This window comes from Papaver somniferum, unplaced genomic scaffold (genome assembly GCF_003573695.1).
Source record: "Papaver somniferum cultivar HN1 unplaced genomic scaffold, ASM357369v1 unplaced-scaffold_137, whole genome shotgun sequence".
NCBI classification, from domain to species: domain Eukaryota; kingdom Viridiplantae; phylum Streptophyta; class Magnoliopsida; order Ranunculales; family Papaveraceae; genus Papaver; species Papaver somniferum.
This window is the reverse complement of record NW_020622934.1, coordinates 10,054,868-10,062,850: the sequence shown is the minus strand read 5'-3', so window position 1 is coordinate 10,062,850 and position 7,983 is coordinate 10,054,868. Positions and strand designations below refer to the sequence as shown.

The following is a 7,983-nucleotide window of genomic DNA, read 5'->3' as shown; positions in this document are numbered from 1 at the left end:
CCAAGCGATTACTGGATTATAATACTTATCTATCTTCCGTTGGAACCATTCATCACCAACCGTAGAACAACAGGTACTCTTAGAAATCCTCAAAACTCCTTGTATCAACGGATAACATGTACGCTTAGCCACCAGATTCTATTCAACTGAGCCGCCTTGAGGTACGCTTACAAGGTGTAACTCGACCGAACGCTTTAGGGTTTGTGAATTTAGGTTTGATCCCAGCAGTTAAACTCAGTACGCTCGGTTCACTTACTGGTGTTGTTTCCACACACGATTGCTTTACAGAATCCCTCTGCAAGGTCTCATGTTTTCTACTTGTGTAGGAGATGCACGACAATTACGGATCGCTCAACTCTCTACTAGCAATAGAATGATTAATAGACTGATCTAGTTGTGCACCCAAACCATCTAAAAATCAATGATAAACCCTAGATATAATGAAAACAAATGATGATAATTAAAACTTCAAATAGAATTGTAATATTAATAAAGCTTCACTCTTGGAACATTGAATTCATCCTTAATCAATAAAGGATTTAGGTACTCATACTACAAAGAAGATGAATAACGGTGGTTTCCCCCTAAAGGGGTAAACCCTAGGTTTTGATGTAAAACTTGTGATATGAGATTTCCGATCTAAGATTACATAAACTAATACCTTTTTATAGGTTTACATTGCTTGGCCTTCACGTATTTAGTTCGGTTCAAGAACCCGACCGAAAATTACGAAATAACGACTCCAAACGTGCCCTTAGGCCTTCCAAGGAGTTTATACACGTTTTCCTACTTGCTAAGTATGCGTAACCGTACGCGTACCTCAAATTCCAGCAAAAAATTTCGGAACTAGGGTATGCGTACCCGTACCCGTATCCTAGTGTCTTTGATATTCAATAAAAACTCGTTTTGGCCACAACTTCTTCATCCGAATTTGGAATGGCCTCATTCTTTTTGCATTCTTTTTATATTTAAATTCTATTCAAGATGGTGATGAGAAATCATTAATTTGAATTAATTAAGATCGGTTTTTTTGCCCTTCTCTTGATTTTGAGCGTTTTGCTCCGTTTCGTCACACTTCTTCCACTTCTCTTGAACTTTGACACTTGGATACTTGGAATACTTATCTCGTTAGCTCTTTTCAGCAATTTGTAGCTCCTTTTTTGGATGATTCACCTAATAGAGACAAATAAGAGAAAATCAAAGTAATAATACGAAAATATGCAAGAATAATAGATAAAGCAAGTATGGAATGAACACTAGAATCATATGAATTATGCACTTATCATTGATCCCCTGAGAAAATCAAATAAAATATATCAAAATCCATGGACACATAAATTTCATAGTTGCTGCTGTTATGGGCGGTGATGTTGGATTGAATCTCATCTCTCAAATCAAATTAAGGGCTTAGTTTTGGGTATTTTTCATCTTGGTTTTGTTCGTCTGATTTAGGAATTAAACGATGACAAGGAGGAGAAATTGAGGGAGATTCATTTGTGTTTTTTTGTTTTCTCTAGAGAATCAGTTGCAGAGAAATATTGGAGAAGACGAAGAAGATGACGAAGAAGATATAGATCCAATATCTCTCCGTTTATCCATTTCAGTTGTTTGCAACCGCAAGATCAAATCGTTAATCTTCAAACACGTGTAACTAATTTTGGATTTTCCACTACATTATTTAATTATAGTACACACGTGAACTACACGTGCAGGATTTAACTACCATTTACGACACATCCACATTAAAGGGGGTTTCACCAATTAGTAGTTAAAAAAGGGGAAAATGTAAAATAGCCATTTATTTCGGGGGGAAACACAAAATCCCCCAAATTTCAAGCTCTTTGAATAGTTAAAAACAAAAATAGGCATCGCATACAGTAGACGAGCAGAATCTCTTTTATTTTCTCCTTTTTAATTTGTAATATTTTCTTTCCTAATTTATACCGGCCAACACAAATATAACAGGTAGAGTTGGTTATTCTTAAATTGGTAAGGCATGTGTTGAGACATTATTAGCAGGTACAGAGGGTACATGGTCTTTTTGGTACAAAGGATCTGAGCCTGAAGATAACATAGAATAGTTCATAAAGGATCCACGATTCCATGTCATCGTTATAAAACCTCTCGCTAGAGCAGTAGTGTTGTTGCTATAAGTTATATTTCCTTGCATTTTAGGGGCGATCCTGAAAGAATCAGGGGCGATTTTTTTATTCCCAACTCACAGATGTGGTTATGGGATGTCCTAGTGATTAGAAGAATACCTAAATGCTATTTCACAATCGGTAGTTAAAAAATTGGTATTGGCAACTAATAATGTTTCAAATGATAAACAAATATGATAATTAACACGACATGGAGGATTTGCACTGAAACAACCTACAACAAACTATGTGAGAATATTTTAGAAATCTTCAAGTCTCTAATGAAATGCAGCATACTTCTGTCAGAAAAGGGTTTATGGAGCATAAATACTTTAATTCCTAGAAAACATTCTACGTTCATTATAATATTTTGTTACTTAAATTCATGGTTTTTCCCAGCAAAATTCCATGGGTTAGTAATAAATATTCAATGTACGGGCATCTGGAACACCACTGAGTAAGCCCCGAGAAAATGGTACGAGTGTACTTAACAATAATGCACGAACGGGAATTCAAAATATGGATGAAAGAGGAAACTTTTGCAAACTAGGAAAGAAAAATAAAAATAATAAAGAGGCGCCTAGGGGACCAGGCCCACCGGCCGGCCGGTCCCACGCCTCTTCCTTTTATTTTATCTTATTTTATTATTTTTCCTAAACTCATGAAAACTCCTTCATTTGGGAAAACTTCCTCGTTCAAGCAAAACTCTTAGTTTATCCATATTTCCTCACATGATGAAAAATAATATAAATAGGGAAAAGTATCACTGGCCCGGGTGATAGACACATTTTTGTATCCGATTTGTCTCGATTCTATATATTGTTAGGGATCATTTTTGTACTTATTATGGTGTTTTATTTATTTGTAGGTATTTTTGGCTAATAAACATTTTTGGAAAAAATTGGCTCGAAAAGTTGTCGGAAAGCACCCGGAGGACATTTGCTATTCAGACTCTCACTTTGGATAAGGGGTAACCTAATTACTAAGGGGCATCCCATTTCCAGGCATCTGCTAATCGCACCCCTACTCTGGATAAGGGGCAACCATCTTCAACATTCAAAAACCAGAAAATTGGCGGGAAAATAGTGCAGTTAAAAAACAGTTTTGGTGATCGTGATTTGGAGGAGTTTGAGGTCGATTAAACCTCTGATTTTCATAGGATAGACTCCTTATGGGTCTAGGAATCTGATATGGGTGTTTAAATCGATTAGAATGGGCTCAAACGACGGATTTTTCTCACAACAAGAAAATATGGAAAGTCACGTGTGCGACCTGTTTTAGGGAATTTTAGAGTGATTAAAACGATGTAAACCTTCCCAAAGATTTGTATCTATCTAAGGAAGAGTTTAGAATAAAAAGGAAAGCTCAGAAACGCGTAGAAATCCTAAAACAAGAAATTATCGCAACTTGGCCGTGAAGAGAAGGAAAGAGATTTTGGAAGATTTGGGAGAGATTTAATCGGTATTTTTGATATAAATAGATGTCTTGGGTCATATAGAAGGGGTGTCAAGAGTTTGGGAACCTAAGAAGAGCCAGAGAAGAAGAAATCAGAGCTTTACCAAACTCTGTTTTTGCTGCTGCTGCTGTTGAAGAAGAAGAACAGCTGAAGAACATTGACCCTCGGTATACAGTCGCAGAAAAGTGTCGCTGTTTAAAAGCTGAAGACATTAAGCTGTTCAGGGCAGTCTTATTTCGGCGCAGTCTTAAATCAGTGACAAAGCAACAGTTTTTTTTGTAACAGTTCCATTGTAACAACTATTTTTCAACACCAATACACTGTTGCAAACAGTCCGTGTTATTACTTTTCACTCTTTTAATCATCTTTTGAGCAACAAACACATATTTTGAGATCATGATTAATATGAGGACCTAAGCCCCATTGCTGAGGCGATAGAGGAAGCTATTTTTCCAACAAAAAGTGGTATATTCTACTTTATCTTTTTATTTGCAATAATTATATGATTATTTTCCTTGAAATATTATTGAATATGATTTTTATTTGAGTGATTGTGATCTATTTTGATGGAGTATGCTCAGTTTTAAGACTTTTGATGCTTCATACTTGGTATTTACAATTATTACTTTTGAAAATCTACTTGTTGCAATATTTTAGAATCAAATTAAACAAGAAAATTGCATAAATATAAGTATTGGTTTAATCACTTTGAACTTGGAAAATAGTGGAATCTTAGCCTCAGTGTTTCTTTTAGTATTGATATCATCTTTGATTGAGTTTGCTATAATTTTTAGTGAGTTTTCTATTTTAATATTAGGATTTAAGTCTAATTAATATCCTTCACAAGTCTGAGAATCGAACCACTTTTACCACTATCTACAAATCACATCAATTTTTGGCGCCGCGCGACTTGTTTTTAGGGTTTTAGATTTTTTTTTTTATTATTTTTTTTTTTTATTTTGTCTTTTTTTATGTTTTTGGGTATTTATCTTGTGTCTACAGGTTCTGGATCATAAAGAAAATTGAGCCAAGGAGTTTGGTGATTTCATAAAGACTTGGAGCTAAAGATTAAAGCAAAAAGAACAGAAAAGAAACAATTTTTTTTAGACAATTTTAGTTTAGGGTTTGTTTATTTTATTTAAAAAAAAACTGTATTAGGGTTTATTATTTTTGTAATTTTTCTTTATTTTTTTTTTGGACTTTGGGACATTATTTTTTTATTACCCTACGGAAGGGTACTTTAAATATAAACTGTTTGCAGAGAAGGAGGACAATTACGATATTGTCTCTGCACCTTGGGTTCGTACACTAGACATCGGAGTCAGTGGCCCGAGTCGACTACAACCGATTCATCCCCCGTCTGGAACGGGAGGTAAGATTCTAAACACTCGCGAATCCCCTGTCAGCGAGTTACTGGACTCCTTCGTATGCATATATGTTGAGGACTGAATACACATTTATTTTTCTAGTAAAGGGCAAGGCCTGGCCATACAAGATAAGGGTTCGGATTTCATCACCGTTCTCTTCTTGCCCGCTTTAGGAACACGTAACCTACGCGAACCTAAGCCTAAAATTTTGACTAGAACGAGACCGATAGGGTAACGAGCTTAACAGGAAAGTCATTCGAAAAATATTGGTTACTCTTTTAAGCATACTTCGAAGTTCTTGACGGTTTCTGTAAGTTGAATGCGTGACTGCGCCGCCTTGTAATACCGGTGAGGCCTTGGGTATCAAAGCTCCACCGAGCTTCCCTCGCCTCTATTCAACTTACGTTAACTCGGATTGATTCCAGAGGGGTTTGCTTAAATTGTAACGAATTCCCGTTCGAAGGATTAGAAGCTGGTCTAGAAACAATCTAAGTGGAGCCATCATGCTTTTTGTTTGCTAGAAATCAATAGGTTTGATTTGGTTGAGTCGGCCTTGATCTGTGTTTGCTTACCCTTCCAATTTAGAAAATTCTATTGTATGCCTGAACGTAAAAGAGACGCACTAGGTAGATTTGTTAAAGAGAAACCTAGTAGTTCGAAGCGTCTCGATTACCTTAATCTAGAAAGTCCGGCTTTTGAAGAGTCTGTTTTTGAACGTTCTTTGACTGAGGAGAGAATCCATGTTGCTCCGATAGCGCCAGAAATGGCAACTTTGAAAGCTTTGTTGAATCCAACTAGGACTACCTCCTTCGTGTATTAAGTTAGCTGAAACGGAGGCACCCTATGAACTGAAACCTGGGACCTTACAGATGCTCCCAATCTTTTTAGGGAAAGAAAATGAAAACCCTTATTACCATGTTAGGGATTTTGAGGAAATTTGTAGTACTCTAAGAATTAGAGGCTTAGATGATGATGCTTTGAAACTTAGGTTATTCCCATTTTCCCTGAAAGATAAGGCCAAGTCGTGGCTGTATAGTTTGGACTCCGAGTCAATTGAGACATATGAACAACTTACATCTGCCTTTTTCAATAAGTTTTTCCCTAGGCACAAAACATCGTCTATTAGGACGCAAATATGCACATTTTCACAACAAGAGGGAGAATCTTTATATAGGTATTTGGAAAGGTTCAATGATTTATTATCCCAGTGTCCTCATCATGGTTTAGAAAAGGTTAGGCTAGTTCAGATCCTTTATGAGGGTTTAGATTATTCCACAACGACCATGGTTGAGTCTCATGCACTGGTGGATTTGAAAACCAAACTGTTGATGCGGCGATGGAATTTTTAATGAAATCGCCGAAAAAACCCAGCAATGGGAAAATAGTAGGGCACCCCAGAAAACAATTCTTTTAAGTAGAGGAAACGTTAATAGGGTAGAAGGAGGCTATGAATCAGATGCCAAAATTGCTGCTATAGCAAAAAGGTTAGAAGCCTTAGAAGTGGGCCAGACTAGTGGTAGAGTGGAGCCTTTTTGGGAAGGCCAGAATATTGAAGAGCAGGCCAATGCTCTTTATAATAACACTAGATTTGATAACCGTCAAAAGATTGACCCATATTCAGAAACCTATAATCCTGGTTGGAGAAACCATCCGAACCTTTCGTGGTCTAAGGGCCAAAGTCAAGGTCAGTTTAGTAATTCTAATGCTCCCCCAGGTTTTCTATACTAAGAATCCTTCAGGACTAGCTCAGTTTCAGAATCAGTCAGATAAGAAAATCCTAAGTTTAGAGGAATCTCTCGCCTTGTTAACTCAGCAAACTGCAAAATTCCAGTTATCCGTAGAACAGAGTCTACAAGCTAGTAACAGGATAGGACAAGAAAATAGTCAGGCTATTTCCGAGTTAAAAACCCAGGTTGGTCTGATAAGTGATTCTTTGAGAGAAAAAGGTAAGTTTCCTAGTCAAACACAACCCAACCCTAGAGGAGTTCATGAATTAGGTGCAAAACCATCGAATCAATTGAATGTGTTAGAACCCTTAGAAGTGGTAGAGTTGTAGACAATAAGGTAACCATGCCCGATAGTGAACATACTGTAGTTCACCCCTCAGGATCTCACCTCTCAGGACCAGTAGCTGAAGAGACTGATAAAGTTTCTGATGATGTGAATTCGGTTCCTGAAAGGTCTGATTTTAGGCCTAGAGCCCCATTTCCTCAGCTATTAGTACCAACAAAGAAGGAATCGAACTTTAATGACATAGTGGAGGTTTTTAAGCAAGTTACCATAAACCTTCCCTTATTAGATGCAATTAGGCAAATTCCTGCTTATGCCAAGTTCCTTAAGGATATGTGTACGCGAAAGCGAAAACTTAGCGTCCATAAGAAAGCCTTTTTAGCTAGTCACGTAAGTTCAATCATTCAGAACACCACAACTCCAAAGTACAAAGACCCAGGTTCTCCTACCATTGCTTGCACAATAGGTAACTTCCGGGTAGAAAAATTTACTTGACTTAGGAGCCAGTGTGAACTTACTGCCATTCCATGTATACTTACAGCTAGGACTTGGTGAAATGAAACCTACTCAGATGACACTGCAGTTAGCTGATAGGTCTGTTAAAATCCCTCGAGGTGTTATCGAGGATGTTCTTATTGAGGTCGACAAGTTTATTTATCCAGTGGATTTCGTGGTCCTAGATACCCAACCTGTCCCTGACCCAGAGAACCAGATACCTGTGATTTTAGGTCGCCCATTTTTAGCTACGTCTAATGCGATCATTAACTGTCGAAATGGTGTGATGAGTTTATCTTTTGGTAATATGACTATGGAGATGAACATTTTTAATGTCAGTAAGCAACCTCATGAGCTAGATGACACATGTGTTGAGGAGGTGAACATGATAGAAGCCTTAGTTCAGGAGTCATTACCAAACATCTTGTCTGAAGACCCATTAGAAAGTTGTCTATCCCATTTTGGTTTAGATTTTGACGACGATAGCACTATTGAACAGGTGAATGCTCTATTA

The 7,983-nt window shown here is 37.2% G+C and overlaps 1 pseudogene; it reads right to left on the bottom strand.

The window, feature by feature from the left end:
* Window positions 1–6,089: 6,089 nt before the first annotated feature.
* On the bottom strand, window positions 6,090–6,189 carry LOC113335071 (annotated as a pseudogene).
* Between the last annotated feature and the right edge of the window lie 1,794 nt (window positions 6,190–7,983).